The sequence below is a fragment of the Olea europaea genome, unplaced genomic scaffold, assembly GCF_002742605.1.
Source record: "Olea europaea var. sylvestris unplaced genomic scaffold, O_europaea_v1 scaffold928, whole genome shotgun sequence".
Taxonomy (NCBI): Eukaryota; Viridiplantae; Streptophyta; class Magnoliopsida; order Lamiales; family Oleaceae; genus Olea; species Olea europaea.
The window spans coordinates 126,218-143,828 of record NW_019267767.1 but is presented as its reverse complement, the minus strand read 5'-3'; the positions used below and the strand labels follow the sequence as shown (position 1 = coordinate 143,828).

At 42.2% G+C, this 17,611-nt stretch overlaps 1 pseudogene; it reads right to left on the bottom strand.

Annotated features, from left to right (window-relative positions):
- LOC111392421 overlaps positions 1–17,611 on the bottom strand; it is a 75,673-nt pseudogene that overhangs the window by 18,448 nt on the left and 39,614 nt on the right.

Below are 17,611 nucleotides of genomic sequence, written 5' to 3'. Positions count from 1 at the left end.
TAAATTCCGACCAGTCTTCGTTTATGTCGAACTCGTTTAGGTATTGTTTGCATAAAAAACCCTTGTTACTGTCTTTGTACTGACAAAATGGAGTCCACTTCGGTAGGGAGCTTGTTATAGTGGCGTCTTTAGACTATGGGGTCGGTCATGGGGGGATGTCCGAGGTGGATAGGTATGCCATGGCCGAGGAGGCTGTAGATTATACCCAGGAGTGGGGGCTTCTAGAGTACCCTCGAATATGACGGGGAAGAGGTTGGGGAAACTTAGGGAGAGGTACAGTGTACCCCATAACATAGAAATGTTAGTGCCCGAGCCGAACGAGCGGGCCTGCTATCCGAGGCCCGGCTGCGTGGCCGTGAGTGAATACCTGTTCAAGGCAGGTATGCATCTTCCTCTGCACCCTTTCTTTAGGGCGGTGCTTAGGAAATTTATGCTGTCACCGACCCAGGTTCTGTCGAATGGATGGAGCCAGCTGGTCGACTCGTACTTCCTGTGGAAGGAAGTGTCACTTGGGGAGGACATGCCTCTTCATGTGTTCATGACCCTGTTCCAGCCCCGGGTAATTGGGAAGGAGTCAAGTGGGTGGTACTACCTCACGCCTTGGGGGGCTCACGCACCCTTTGTGGTGGGACTTCCTTCCTCTATCAAGGGGTGGAAGGAGTCCTGGTTCTGGGTGCGAGGTAAATGGCAGGCAGTGGAGGGTGACAAAGCCCTGTCATGCACAGTGCCGACCCAGTACTATGAAGCTCGTGAGTCTCCCAACCTCTGCTTGTCTTTTGAAGTCAGAATATGAATTCGTCTAATTGTTGGAGGTTCATTTGCAGATAGTAGTACGAGGTTCGAGCTCAGCAAGAAGGAATTCGAGGTGAGAGAGGACATTTACAAGAGGCCTCTGAAGCTTCGGCACTTCGATCACCTGATTGATAGAAGCAGATACTTTTTGGACTTCGAGCTGATGGCATCCAGAGGTATGAGGCCCCAACACTTTATCCCTTATTTTTATCCTTATTGTTTCTTATGCTGATGCTGATTTGACATTGTGCAGACAATTTCAAGAAGAGGGAGTACCCAACTCCAGACATTGCCTCTATCTTGAAGGCCACTTCTACTGCAAAGGCAAGGCCCCTGAAGCCTGGGTCCAGTGGGGCAAAGGAAGTCCAAGGCAGGGTTGAGCGCCTGTCCAAAGACTGCACTCCTAGGGCTTCGGAGGAGGCAACTACTCAGAGGCCAGAGATGCCTAAGGAGCCTCGGGGCAAGGAGAAAGTCTCTGAGGAGACTAAGAAGAGGAAGCTGGTGCACATCTCCAGTTCAGCTGGCAAGTTTGGGACCTCAGTGTCCCATAGGGCCGAACAGACTGGAGAACCGAAGCTTCTTGCTGCAGCCTCTAAAGCCATCAAAATGGAGATGGTAAGAGAGGTAGAGGCGGAAGAGGCTAGAGTTGAGGCTGCAAGGCGAGCTGCAGAAGTCGCCGAAGAGGAGGCAGCAAAAGAGAAGCTGGTTTGGGAGAAGGGAAAGTCTCCAAACTTCCTAGCTGGGAGGGAGGAGGAGCTGGCCCCAGCCTTGGTGGAGGCTCTCCCTGAGGAAATCAGAAGTGCCACTGAGAGCTTTTACAAGTTCTGGACAGAGAGGTGGCAGCTGCATGCCTCGTCTTGTGATGCCACAGACTTGACAAGGGCACTGGTGAGCCAAAGCACCCGAACCTTTGGCCTCGCGCTCCAATGCAGGGAGGCTTTGAGCGAATTCCAGACAAGGACCCACGCCTCCGAGGGGAAGGCTGCCTCCCTTGTAGAGGAGGTTAAAGCTGCTAAGGCCGAGGCCGAAGAAGCCAAAGACTAGAGGGTTGAAGAAGCGACGAAGCTTGAGTCTGCTTTGGCCCAAATCGAGGCCCTAAAGAAGGAAGTATATGAGTCACAGTGCGAGGTGGCCTCCTTGACAAAGAAGGTGGAGGTCTCCAATGAGCACCAAAAGGTGAATGCTGAGGCTCTTGAGAAGGCGAATCTCTCCTTGGCCGGTGCTCGAGATGCCTATCAGTGTCTCGAAGGCTAGGCGAAGTGGTACATGAACGACGCCTCGATTGCCAGAGAAGAGGCCCGAACTGCAAGGGAAGAGGCGGTGAAGGAATACATCGTCAATTTCCATACTACAGAGGAGTACAAAAGCTTCAGCTCGTACTGGAGGAACTTCGCCTATGCCGAAGTGCTAGAGAGGGCAGAGGAGCTGTATCCCAATTTGGACCTGACTCAACTTAGGTCCGAATTTGTGGATGAGGTACCTCAGACCCCAGCTGAGGAGGTCCAGGGTGATGAAGAAGTTGATGCCGAAGCCCCAAGTGCCAAGGCAGAGAAAATAACTACTGATGCCCAAGCTGTCGAAGCCCCTATTGCCGAGGCGCCTCCGTCATCTAGCCAAGCATAGACTAGGTTTTATTTTTCAGTAATTTGGATGTAATGGCCAGAGGCCCTCCTTTGTAACCTTTGGAATATCAATATAATGTCTTTCTTCTTTCATTGTTGCTTTTTGTCTAAGTTTTTATACCTCGTTAAACAAATGAACTGGAACTTTGATGTAAGCATGAACTAAATAACTTTGTAAACCTTGGACTGAAATAAATGAGCATAACTTGAGGAGATGAGCTGTGCGAACCTCGGACTTAAGCAAATTAACAAAACTTAAGGAGATGAACTCCGTGAGCCTCGGACTTAAGCAAATTAACATGACTTAAGGAGATGAACAGCGTGAACCTCAGACTTAAGCACATTAACATCACTTAAGGAGATGAACAGTACGAACCTCGGACTTAAGCAAATTAACATGACTTAAGGAGATCGGACTTGAGCCAACAGTGTGAGCCTCGGACTGTAGGGTTGTGGCTTCTCCCGTTGGCATTCAGCAAGGTCAAAGGGAGGCATGTGCTAGCGCTTCGGAGTTCAAGCGAGATGGCCCAGAGGTGGGTCCCGAGCCTCTCCTCCGAGATGACGACGCATCCCAGACATGATGGATGGTGCAGCCATGTTGAGGCTTCTCCCCTTGGCGTTCAGCAAGGCCAAAGGGAGGCATGTGCTAGCGCCTTGGAGTTAAAACGAGGTGGCCCAGAGGTGGGTCCCGAGCCTCTCTTCCGAGGTGACGACGCATCTCAGTTATGGTGGATGGTGCAGCCATGTTGAGGCTTCTCCCCTTGGCGTTCAGTAAGGCCAAAGGGAGGCATGTGCTAGCGCCTCGGAGTTCAAGCGAGGTGGCCCAGAGGTGGGTCCCGAACCTCTCCTCCGAGGTGACGATGCAGTATGACACGATTTAATCAATGCATTTTATTGAGCCATAGAAATATTACAAAGGCTAGGAAAGTCATCCAGCATGATACAATTCATTGATAAAAGATTCTGAGGTGTTCAATGTTCCATGGACGGGGTTGTGCCTTGCCGTCCATGTCTTCAATCCGGTAGGTTCCAGGTCGGATTTCTTCTCTGATCTTGTATGGACCTTCCCAGTTCGACCCCAGGGAACCGGAACCAGGTTCTTTTGAAGATGGGAAGACCCTCCTGAGCACAAGATCGTTGATTCGGAACGACTTCTTCTTGACTTTGGAGTTGAAGTACCTTGTCATCTTTCTTTGATAGGTGCCTAGTCTCAGTTGGGAGTCATCCCTTCTCTCCTTAATAAAATCGAGGTCGAGCCTCCGGAGCTCGTCATTGGTCACTTCGCTGAAGTGCAGACGACGTGGAGATGGGAGTCCGACCTCCACGGGGCTCATTGCCTCAGTTCCAAAAGTCATGAGAAAAGGGGTCTCCCCAGTCGGGGTCTTGGTGGTGGTTCGGATTGCCCAAAGTACTTGGGGCAGCTCATCAACCCAAGCTCCTTTGGATACATCAAGCTTCCTTTTCAGGACGTGTTTGATTGTCTTGTTTACAGTTTCAACTTGGCCATTAGCTTGTGGGTGGTGAGGTGTAGAGAAGTGCTTCTTTATGCCAAGGTCTTCACACAGTTCTCTAACCTTCTTGTTATCGAATTGCCTGCCATTGTCTGAGACGATCGAGTAGGGAATTCCGAACCGGCAAATAATATTCTTCCATAGGAACTTGGAGGTGTTTGCTTCTGTGATTTTTGCCAGTAGTTCAGCTTCGACCCACTTTGTGAAGTAATCAATGGCCACTATTGCAAAACTTGCACCTCCTCTACCCTTAGGTAGAGGGCCTATGAGGTCCACACCCCACTTTGAGAAAGGCCAGGGGTTGGAGACTGCAGTCAAATCCTGTGATGGTCGTCTTTGAACGGGAGAGAATCGTTGGCACTTATCACATTTTCGCACAAATTCGAGGGCATCCCGTTTCAGGGTAGGCCAGTAGTACCCTTGCCTCAATATTTTTTGTGCCAGAGATAGGCCTCCAGAGTGGTTGCCGCACACTCCCTCGTGGACTTCTCTTAGTATGTAGGTAGCCTCTTCTCCTCCGACGCATCGTAAGAGTGGAGAGGAGAAACTTCTCTTGTAAAGAATGTCATCGATGAAGAGGAAGTAGGCTGACCTCCTTCTCAGCTTATAAGCCTCATTCTGGTTGGTGGGCAGCACATGGTCTTTCAGATATGCTATGATTGGTTGCATCCAGGTGGGAGTTCCACCGACCCACATTACATTAGGGACCTAGGTAGAAGGCGGGAGGAGGTGCTCGATAGGCACTACAATGAGTAGCTCTGAGTCTTTGCTACTGGCCAGCTTCGAGAGTGCATCCGCATGAGCATTTTCGATGCGGGGAATCTGGGTTAACTCAAACTTTTCAAAGGATGGGATGAGGTTTATCACCATTTTCAGATAGGAGGCCATCGTTTTGTCTTTGGCTGAGAAATTACCATTGACTTGGCTAACAACTAGCTGGGAGTCACTACTGACGAGTAGCTTCTTTACTTGCATTTCCTTGGCCAGTTTGAGGCCTGCAAGGAGTGCTTCATACTCTGCAACATTGTTGGTGGCTTTGAATCCGAACCTCACAAACGAGGTGAGTTTGTGACCCTCGGGGCTGATAAGGACAACCCCGGCACCTGAGCCGACCTCCCCAGCTGAGCCATAGACGAAGAGGCTCCACGTGGGGGGTTTGACGGATTCCATGATTTCATCCACCTCGGGTAGGTTGGCGAATTCAGAAACAAGGTCAGCTAAAGCTTGCCCTTTGATGGCTGCCTTAGCTTTGAACACAAGGTCAAATTCACTTAGTTCCACTGCCCATTTCAACAATCTTCCCGAGGCATCGGGCTTTTGGAGAACTTGCCTTAGGGGAAAATTTGTAAGTACATGGATGGTATGAGCTTGGAAGTAGGGTCTCAACTTCCTAGAGGCCGTGATTAAGGCCAAAGCAAGCTTCTCCATATCGGGGTATCGGGTCTCCAGCGATAGGAGCGCTTTACTCGTATAGTAGACGGGAAGTTGGGTGGACCCTTCTTCTCAAATCAGAACCGAACTGATGGCGTCATTGGAGACGGCAAGATATAGTTGCAAGATGTCGTCGGGCTTCAGCTTGGAGAGGAGGGGGCCTGTCCCAAATGCCTTTTCAATCCTTGGAAGGTCTCTTCACATTCCTCAGTCCATTGGAATTTCTTCCCAGCCTTGAGCACTTTGAAAAATGGGAGGCACTTGTCAGTTGCTTTGGAGACGAAGCGACTAAGTGCTGCCACTCGTCCAGTTAAGCTTTGCACCTCCTTTGGCTTTTGAGGGGACCTCATCTAGCACAGAGCCTCAATCTTCTCGGGATTTGCTTCAATTCCTCGCTGGTTGACCATGTACCCCAAGAACTTGCCGGAAGCCACCCCAAAGGCACATTTCAGGGGGTTGAGCCTCATCCTGTACCTTCTCAGGATTTGGAAGGTGTTGTTGAGGTGCGCTACATGGTTTTCTGCCTCTAAGCTCTTCACCAGCATGTCATCTACGTAGACCTCCATTGTCTTGCCAATGAGGTCGGTAAACATTTTGTTCACGAGTCTTTGGTAGGTTGCTCCAGCGTTTTTCAACCCGAAAGGCATCATTCTATAGCAATAGAGACCTCGGTCCGTGATAAAAGAGGTGTGTTCTTCATCGACCGGGTGCATGGGGATCTAGTTGTAGCCGGAGTATGCATCCATGAAGCTCAACAACTCGTGCCCAGCCGTGGAGTCCACCAATTGGTCAATCCTTGGAAGCGGAAAGCTGTCTTTCGAGCAAGCTCTATTAAGGTTGGTAAAGTCGATGCATACCCTCCATTTACCATTGTGTTTCTTAACCAAGACCGGGTTGGAGACCCACCTCGGATAGGTGGCCTCCCTGATGAAGCCATTTTGGATGAGCTTCTGACCCTCTTCCTTTAGGGCCTCATACCTCTCAGGGTTGAGGGCTCTCCTTTTTTGTCTATGCGGGACAACATTAGGATCAATTTTCAAGTGGTGGCAGCTGATCTTGGGGTCTATGCCCACCATGTCCTCATGCCTCCAAGCAAAGACGTCAAGGTTCTTGCCTAGGAAGTCCTTAATCTTTTCTCTCAAAATGTTGGATAGGCCTCTGCCTACTTTCAACACCTTGGACGGATCTCGGGGGTCGATTGAGAAGCTCTCAAGTTCCTCTACAGGGGATGCTTGAGACTCATGTTCTATTATGCGGGGGTCGATCTCATCAACGATCAGCACCTCCTGAATAAGCGGTGTGTCGATCATATCAACATCTTCCTGGTCAGTGGGAGCGTTACCTGGGATATCCGCCACGACCACATCAGCCATGATCACGTGGACATCCCGGGGCTCTACCTTTTTAATGGAGCTTAGATAGCACTCTCTCGAACCTCTCTGGTCCCCTTTCACCGTTGCCACCCCATTTTTTGTTGGAAATTTCATGCATAGGTGGTGGATGGAGGTGACTACTCCCAATTCCTTTAGGGCCGGTCTGTCCAAGACTCCGTGGTAAGCTGACCGGCTGTCAACTATGAGAAATTCCATGAAGTTCATCGTAGTTTGAGGAGATTCTCCCATCTCCACTGCCAGTGTTATCTTTCCTCTTGGAGTGATGCTATCTCCGGTAAATCCGTACAATGGAGTGGTGGTGGGCGTTAACTGATGGTCCAATATCATCTTATCAAAGACAGACCCGAATAGGATGTTGACGGAGCTGCCGTTGTCGACTAGCATTCGTTTGAGCTCATTTTGAGCTATGACAGCCCTCACCACCAGCGCATCGCAGTGGGGGTAATGAACTCCTTCGGCGTCTTCCTGGGTGAAGACAATGGGTGGTACTTGGTTTCTTCGAGAGCTGCTATCCACAATGTATGTCGTTAGAGGGGGGTGCTTAGCCTCCCTAGCATAATTTCTTTTGTCGTTCCGTGTTTCACCGCCAACATAAGGGCCTCCAAATATGGTATCTATCTCGTGGATAGGGGCCTCATCTTGAGCTTGCCCATTTCTTCGGTGTCTACGCCCTTCCCTGGGCCTCTCTGTGTCTTGCTCTCTTCGCCTTGGGGATACATCCCTTTGACGAGGAGCGGCCGCCTCACGCCCATGTCGGTTGTCTTGCCTGGGCGGGGGCCTGTTCGCCCGGGGCGAGTTATGTCTTTCTTTGGCGGGTTCCTGCCGGAAGCGGTGTGCATAGTCTCTGCAATCCGCGGTGTCGTGCCCGTAGGACCTATGGTGCAAATAGTATCCAGGGAGGTTTGGATTGGACCTATTTCTAGGTGCAAAACCTCGACCTCGGCCTCAACCTCTTCCTCTATGGGGTCCCTGCTGGGCCTCCATCTGATGTGGGTCAGCAGTTGGGTTGACATCCTCATATGCTAGGGTTGGAACCACGTTCAAAGTTGTGGTGGCCAGGGCTTGGCCGGAGTTCTCATTTCCGGCTCGGTTCATCTGGTAGTCCATGAGGTAGGAGGTCGGTCCCCTACCTCGCTATCTTTGAGGAGGTGGGAAGCCCCTGCTTGCCCTGTTCCTATGCTCAATCAATTCTTCATTGATTATCTCCCTTCTCATCATCTCTAGTAGGGCGTCATAGGTGGTTGGGTCTTGATTCTGCACATCCCTCCAGAATAGGGTGTTCATGTTTAAGCCTCCTCTCAATGCAGATAGTGCTTCTCTGTCGGTGACTTGTACACAGTAGGTCATCTCGTCGGTGAAGCGGGATAGGAAGCTTTTCAAGGACTCGCCATGCGCTTGCCTCATGTCTTGAAGATGTTGGATGAGGCCTCTCCTTCCTTGCTCACTGCAAACCTCTTCAAGAAAGTAGTTTTGAACTCGGGCCAGCTTCGAATGCTCCCAGATGGTAGCCTGCTATACCAGATTTCAGCCGCTCCACTGAGGGTTAGATGGAACGCTTTGCACTTTATGGCTGGGGTGGCGCCTCTCAGGCTCATGTGAGTTTTGTAAGCATTGAGGTGCTTTTCTGGGTCACCCCTTCCATCATACTTTGGTATTTTTGGCATGACATAGTGGCTTGGGACCTGGGCATTTCTTAGTTCTCTTGAGAACGGTAGGTTCTCATCATCATCATCCAAGTCACAGGACCTCTGCTGCTCATCAGAATCATAGTCATCGGCCTCGTACCTTGGTTGTGGGTGAGAGGGTCCGGGCCGATTCCTTGCCTCTTCCTCCATCCTCTGTGGCCTACTTCTGGGCGGGACAGCGCGGGAGGCATTTTCATGCCTTCTCTCCGGCTGCTGGGGCATCTGAGGTGGAGGCTGTGGCCTCATCCGAGGCTGCTGAGTCTGCTGTTGACTGGGCCTCGGTTCGGCAGGGCTGATTCTGTCAAAAACACTTCCCGCTTTCCTATGTCTTGGGTCTTGCTCATATGGAGGTGAAAAGTTATCATGGCTCATTTGGACCTCGGTGGGTCGACCAGATGCATAGTTGGAGGAAATGTTGACTCCCACTTCCCTCTCGAATGGGCTTTCACTTCGGCCATAGTCTGGCGAGGCAGCCCTATGACTCTGGACCTCGTCCTCTTGCTGATAGTGCCCGTGGGGGGCATATGGAGGAATGGGGAAGCCTCCCTGGCCTTGCATTTGGGCCATGAGCTCCCTCATGGCCAAGTTTTGGTTGGCTATATCCCTCATGTTGGCTGCCATGGTAGCCATTTCTCTTGATAGTCGTGCTGTCGCACGCATCCCACCTCTCCTTTGGTGGTGGTGGAGCCTCGGCCGAGCTGTTGGGGTAGCAGGCTGGGGAGGCATATTCGTACTTTCTCTAACCCTCCTTGGGGGAGTATCTTCATTAGAACTCATTTTTCTTTTATCAAACTTAGATTTCTCTAAGTGATAGGGGTTCCTTCTGTTCTTTTTTAAGAACAAATCCTTTTTCAAGGGGGGTTGCCCAAATGTTTTTCAGTAAGCTTTTACCACAAGGTTGCTCGTGGTTATGGTATGGTTTCCCACAGACGGCGCCAATCTGTTGGCCCCAAAAAGTGCGCCAACAGATGCCGGTCCCACCCGCGCTTACGTGGGCGAATGTCCAACACGTTAAGACACGTGGATGGTCTAAAACGAGCGATTTAAAGGGGCGTGGGAGTAGCCCAACGATGCGGGACGGTGACGTTCGGAATCCGACGAGTTGTTCGTAATCCGATTGTACAATAATTACCAACCGGTACTCGTAAATATATATGCGAAAGTGTATAAACTCGATTTGTGTATTGCAAGTAAATGAGAGAGAGTTGAGTAAATGTAGTCTTTGGTATTGATTCTTTCATTAGCCCTTGACATTACACAATGTGAGTATTTATAGTGATACATATGAAATGGGAGCCCTTGGATGAAGTGGCACGTGGCCTCATCTCCTTAGTTCAAACGTCTGTTCTTAGGCATGGGACTTGACTTGCTAGCTTACAGCGCATTTATTGCTTGCGCAGGTCCTTTATACTAGTGACAAGACTTGACCTTTATGCTTGTGACAAACGTTCCATCAGTCATTCGAATAAGATCTCTGAGCAGGCGATCTCTTGGGAGAAGTGATAGTGGAGGAAACTCCTTGTGGTTAGGAGGCTCGCGCATCAGCTTCGGGGCTTCGACCATTTGACAAATACCTCCACCTAAGGACCTCAGCTAAATTCAACAGATTCCATGCTTTTGGTCATGGGGCTCGGTAGTTGGACTTCGGCAGAGTACGTCGGATCGTGGTGCCTCGGTGGATGGACCTCGGCTCAAAGCAATTCGGATGTAGCCCACCTCGGCAATGTGTGCCACCTCGGCAGGAACGCCACGTGGATCAGGATGAGTTGGCCATTGGCCCGGGTGGGTATGACCGGTGTGACAACACGCAACAATATATATCCTCCAATATTTTCTTTATTTCAAACATCAAGTCTTTGCAAATTATCAAGGGAATTTACAAAAATGTCACAAAAAATTTTGATGTGCACACAATTTGTAAAAAAAGTCACTTTCTTATTGTAAAATGTCTAAATTACCCTTAATTTGACATTTTTTGGAGCATTTAATGTTCCTTCATGATTGTTTTTCAAAACAATTAATGTTGTGATTTTATTGTTTAATTTGTATATTATAATCATTGAATATATGAATATTATATTTTAAAATACGAATTTAGTTAATAAAAAATGAATATAAAATCCTTAAAAACCCTAATTAAAAAAAAAAAAAAACAAATTTCTTGTTAAACAAACCCTTATTTCATTCATCTTCTTCATTCATTTTCTTCTTAATCAAGAAGACATTAATTCATCCATATTCTTCATCTATTTTGAAAGGTCAGTTATTACGAATTATTTATATTTTTATGTAATAGTTTACTCTTTTTAAAATGTTAAAAACAACATGATAATCACTACTATCAATCATCATGTTCTTGTTTTTTTTAATATCTTTGAAGGAAAAACATACCAAAAATATTTAGGGAAATGTGAAGTATTCCATATTTAATGAAGTATTTAGTCATTTATTTTTGGAAAAGGTTGTGATGTTGTAGTTGTTGTAGTTGAGAAATGATTATAACCATTAATGCTACCAAATACATTTGAAGCTTCTTGGCAGTTCCGACAATTGAACTGTCGAACTCGACATTTATAAGATTTGACGGCTTTTTTTTTTCTTTTCCAAGATTTGATATGACATGCAAGGTATTCAAGTTCTTTTGAAGGGTAAAAATGAACAAATATGACACTTTTTTAAAGAGTTTTAAAATGTGATATTTTTGTAAATGACAACTAAAAAAATGATATAGGGTGTAATTTCCTCAATTATCAATAAGCTCAAGTTGATGAAGCTCATCTTCTGTTTCGTTTATGATAATTCTTATTTTTTCTTTCAGATTCTCTACGAGTTGCATGTACTCTTTTCCCTGCAGGTTTAACCTGACACTATGACAGTATCAGAGACACATAATGAGAAATGAAAGGATAGTTATTTTTTTTTTATTATTATTTTTTTTTTAACGAGGTGTCCCAGCTTGCGCCAGATTCTTTATCTTACCGCATATGGAGTAAATATTGACTGCACAAAATCGTCATTCTAAACACTTGGTTCATAGTTTCCAGATCTCCTTGCCTCCATCAATGCTGAAACGTAATGTAGCTTGTGTGAATTCGAGTTTCCTGGTGCGTGAACTTATAGAACTTGCAGTTATGAAGATTAGGCAGTAGTTATTAATGTTAACAAGAAAAAGAAACTAATTCGTATTTAAGACATTATCTAATCCATTAAGAACGTCTATTCAGTTTTTCAGATTTATATACGAAGAGAAAAAAAAGTAAATTAGTGAAAATATTTATACCAGGACTTATGCGAAAACTCTAAGAACAAAAATAAAATTATTGTCAATCAAAGACTCTGATTTTTTAAAGCTACGACGAAAATTTGTTGAATGCTACCTTTAGGATTTCCTATCAAAATCTTGATGTATATTTGGCTATGGCCGAGCACATATATTTATAGTACATTCCTATTACCGACAATAATCTTGTGGGGAAAAAAAAAAAAAAAAAAAATGCATCCTCACCTGTTTATATTTGACAGCATTGAATATTTTGGTTGAGTAAATCCTCTCGTACTATTCATTGTGGCTCCCCCTTGTGAGGGGTTGTAGTGTACATGTAGTGGAATTCATTTTGATTTGCATGCAATGTGCGAAAGCCATTAAAAGTACTATTTTCTGGACAAGTTTGAACTATACTTCCACGGATGAAAAACATTATAAAATCGTAATTCGCCAAAATCATTTAGCTGGGTTCATGTGTGCTAAGATTTGGGGTTCTGTGGTAAAATGTCAACTTTATTAAAAAGAGCCGCTCAAATCTATATAAATTGGTCTATATTTTCATATTTAATCGATTTGAAATTTTATCTCTTAACATGTTCTTGCAAAATGGAGGTTTATTTGAGCAGACAAATTTTGAAATTCATATGCTCATTTTTTGAATTTTAATCGGATCAAATTAGTCATTTAAACTTAACGTACTCTGATACCGTATTAAGATTTGGGTTCCACAGTAAAATGTCAAACTTATTAAGAAGAGTAGTTCAAATCTTTAATGTGGACCTGCCAAAGTTTCATCTTCGAACCAAATCAAACTGCTATGTTTTTTTTTTCCTCCCAACAACCCCTATTTGGTTTTATTAAAAATCAGATTTTTTTAGTAGATTTTGATAAAATATAATGAAATCTATAATTGAAAAGTTGATAAAAATTACGGGACTTATAAAATATTTGATTAAAATTAATTCTTAATTTCAACTTAAAATTTTATTAACTTTTTTTACTAAGCCAAATAGGGACTCAATGGAAATTAATTCTTAATTTCGACTTAAGTCTCAACATAGTATTAATGCTCAAACGAGCAATTGAATTCTATAAAATTCTTAATAAATCTTTCACATTGTAGGCTACCATGAAGTTAAACGCATTAAGTTACAACCATAACATTTATACTATGTTATATCTAAAATAAAAATGGAGTACTACTATCATAATCGCCAAAATACAAGAATGGTGATATTGAATAAGAATTATAGCTCAAATGTAATCTTTTTCTTTTTTCCTTTTATAATTAAAACATTGGTCGCAATTTTCTTACTTTTTTTAAAGGCAAAAATATTGGGGATAATAGCAAAGACACCCATAAATTTTCTGAAAATTATAGAGACACACAATATTTTAAAAAATTACAAAATCTTCCCCCTAGGCAAAAATAAATATAACATTCTTATTTTACCCTTATCTTTATAACAGATTTGGAAAGAAATTTAATTTATTTCGGATAAGAAAATTGTCATGTTAAGTTCCATTTTTTTGCTTTTCTCAGAAATGGTTACAACTCAATAATAATTTTTGTAAATTAAGTTTTTTTTTTCTTTTGAGGAAAAATAATAAAGAAAAGTAAAGAAAACATGAATTAGAAAAAAGAAAAGAAATATAATTAAACTTTGGACCTTATTTAATGCTAATTTACTTTATCATGTTTTTGGTATTATGATAAGAAAAGTATAATTTTTTACAATTTAAAATTTCATAAATGTACGAATATTAAAAAACTATATTAGAGAATAAAAATAAGAAAGAACAAATACAAATATTATACTTCTTAAATTGCAATTTGTATAATTCATAACAATATTTCCTTTAAGAGATGAAAAAATATTAAAAGAAATACATTTTAAATATGCTTTAGCAGTAATTTAAAGATAATACAAATATTAAAGGGTAAAATAAGATATAGACAAAAAAAAATAAAAATAAAAATAAAATAGAGAGAAAGAGAATCTAAAAATCAAACTTTAATAAGGTCTCGATAATTTTTAAAACTCCCTAAAGATTCGTCATGTGATTTTCTTATATTGCACCTAGGCTTGAGCATTTTAATCGGAACCAAATATTCTGAATTGAAATTGAACCAGAATTGGAGGTTTCGGTCCGATTCTGATACGAACCCCGTAGCAACGTTGACTACAAAACTCACAACGAGATTGACGAATCCAAGAAAGTCAAATTAATCCAAGAGTTTAGGATTAATCCAAAAGAAAGTCGAACCAAAAAAACCCAACAAGAACGACGCTTGCAAGACCCCTTGATCATGCAATCCAAGAATTAAATCTGGTTGTTTGAACGCCACAAGTTAACACTTGATAAGTTCGAAGTTGTTCAATGAAGAACGATGAAGAGAAGACAATACGCATTACTTTTAATTCAATATCAAAAATGTCAAAAGTTTTTATCAATTGAATGAAAACTCATATTTATACTAAACCTAAAAACTAGGTAAAAATCGTGCAAAAGTCAATCATAATTCCCAAAATATGAAAAAGAATAAAAAACTAACAAAATATGAAAAATTGCCAAAATTAGAAAATTCGCCAAAATTTTTGGCCTATGCGACCGCGACGTTCATTTCTATGCGGTCGCATAGTTCAAGTAAGTTTCCCCATTTGAGTTTCGGTAAACCTCCATGCGACCGCAAGCCTCATAAGCCTATGCGATCCCATAGGCTTATCATTTTCCTCCGTCATCGGCCTTCGATATTAAATTGATTCAAGTTGATTTGGTCTTCGACCCGAACACGAAAGTTGCTCCATTTTGTGTCCCGAACATGGTTCCATCAATGGTTTTTTGAACGAGCAATCCCATCGCTTGTTTCACTTGCTTTACCCTTGATCGCGTCATTGGTCTGCCATCGACTATCAACAGGTTTCGTCTCGCACTTACCTTCGTCGGGCTAGACTCCCGGGTCATATCATCCCCTCCCTCTTCAAAAGGATTCGTCCTCGAATCTGAACCTGCATCAAATAGAGAGAGATCAAATACATTAAAAGTAGCCGAAACATTATACTCACCTGGAAGGTCCAACTTGTATGCATTATCGTTTATCTTTTCAATAATTTGAAATGGACCATCGCTCTTCGGTTCCAACTTAGACTTCCTTTGTTCCGGAAACTGCTCCTTCCTAAAGTGTACCCAAACCCAATCGCCAGGCTCGAATGTCACGTGCTTCCTACCTTTGTTCGCCTGCGGTGCAACCAACTTACTTTTGTTTTCAATTTGCGCTTTACCTTTTCATGGAGTGACTTAACCAATTCCGCCTTCTTTTTGCCATCTAAACTACCACGTTCATTTACAGGTAAGGGAATTAAATCCAAAGGAGTTAGTAGATTAAAACTATATACAATTTCAAATGGAGAATATGACGTAGTAGAGTGAACAACAGGATTGTATGCAAATTCAACAAATGGTAGACACTCCTTCCAACTCTTCAAATTTTTATTGATTACTGTGCGTAACAATTGTGTCATAGTCCTATTCACTACCTCGGTTTGCCCATCCGTTTGTGGGTGACAAATTGTGAAAAATAGTAACTTAGTGCCTAACTTACCCCCACAAAACTCTCCAAAAGTGACTTAAAAATTTGACAGCCCGATCCGACACAATGCTTTTAGGAATGCCATGTAAATGCACAATCTCTTTAAAAAATAAGTCAACAATGTTCGTGTCATCGTCCATTTTGTGACATGATATAAAATGTGTCATTTTGCTGAACCTATCTATAACCACAAAAATAGAATCCGACCTCTCTTAGTCCTAGGTAAACCCAAAACAAAGTTCATCAAGATATCAACCCAAGGCTCACTAGGTGTAGGTAAAGGTGTGTACAAACCTTGAGGTAAAACCTTAGATTTAGCCTTTTTACAACCTATGCATCGACTACAAATTCGCTCAACATCACTTTTCATTTTAGGCCAATAAAAATGCTCATTCAATACATCTAAAGCCTTTTGAACCCGAAAGTGTCCTATCAATCCACCACTATGTGCCTCTCTTACTAACAACTCCCAAATAGAACAATTAGGAACACATAACCTATTTTTCCGAAATAAATACCCCTCATGCCTAAAGAACCTATCAACCGCCCCTTTTATGCATGACAAATAAATATCCGAAAATTGAACATATTTTTCATACAACTGATGCGAACCTCATAGCAACGTTGACTACAAAACCCACAACGAGATTGACGAACCCAAGAAAGCCAAATTAATCCAAGAGTTTAGGATTAACCCAAAAGAAAGTCGAACAAAAAAAACCCAACAAGAACGACGCTTGCAAGACCCTTTGATCACGCAATTCAAGAATTAAATTTGATTGTTTGAACGCCACAAGTTAACACTTGATAAGTTCGAAATTGTTCAATGAAGAACTATGAAGAGAAGACAATACGCCTTACTTTTAATTCAGTATCAAAAATGTCAAAAGTTTTTAACAATTAAATGAAAACTCCTGTTTATACTAAACCTAAAAACTAGGTAAAAATCGTGCAAAAGTCTATCATAATCCCCAAAATATGGAAAAAAATCAAAAATAACAAAATATGAAAAATTGCCAAAATTAGAAAACTCGCCAAAATTTTTGGCCTATGCGACCGCGATGTTCATTTCTATGTGGTCGCATAGTTCAAGTAAGTCTCCCCCTTTGAGTTTCGGTAAGCCTCCATGCGACCGCAAGCCTCATAAGCCTATGCGATCGCATAGGCTTATCATTTTCCTCCGTCATCGGCCTTCGATATTAAAATTGATCCAAATTGATTCGACTTTCGACCCGAACAGGAAAGTTGCTCCATTTTGCGTCCTGAACATGGTTCCATCAATGGTTTCTTGAATGAGCAATCTTGTTTCACTTCCTTTGTCCTTGATCGCATCATTGGTCCGTCATCGACTGTCAACGGGTTTCGTCTCGTACTTACCTTCGTCGGGCTCAACTCCTAGGTCATATTAGATTCCCAAAAAAATAAATTAGGAATTAAAACCGAAACCGATAACTAATGGATTCGGTTCTTGGTTCTTGAACCAGAACCGTGTGGGTGTTTGAGTGGAACCGATTTTAATAAAAAAAATTATTTACAATTTATGGGTTGGAAAAAAAATATAAAGCTTAAAAATCATAATTTTGGTAGTAATTAGTCTAAAACTTTAAACTTTAACCCTTAAAAAAAAAAAAGGATTGGCTCTTACTTTTGTTAGATCTCCCCTTACATTATATTGTTGTATTTCAAATGTTATTATATATTAATGTTTAAAATTTCAGCTTTTTATAAATAAAAAAATTCAACATGTTGTGGTATAAATTGATGCGTTCATTCTTTGTAATTCAAACTTTTTTTTACTTTATTGTATTGTTAATAAACTTAAGTGATTTTTTTTAATTTTTTTTTCACAACAATGCATGGTAATTAAATTTGATATATTCATTGTTTCCGTTGTGTTGTACTTTTTGTTATCTTGAGTTCGTGGTTCTCTTTTTAAATATATTTTTTTATTCAAATAGAATGAGTTTAATATGTGGATCGTAATTTTTAAATACTAAATTAGTTATGATTTTAATTAGTATTATTTATATCAGTTCGTTTTAAAATTAGAAGAATTTAAGCATTGTTCATAATTAAATTATATGCATAGTATGCCTCTCTTATAGATCGAATAAGATTTATTAAGAAAATTAATTTTTTCTCAAATTAAAATTTCTTTTTTTGTTTTTTTCCCTATTTTTGTGGCTTTTAGTATCCAATATTTTGCTTCTTAAAGATTTTTTAACTGAATTTTTTCCATTGCACAAATATTTTTGAGTAGGTGTGTATTAGGTATATATACTAGAAGAGTCTATGTGAAATATTTACTAAATAAATAAA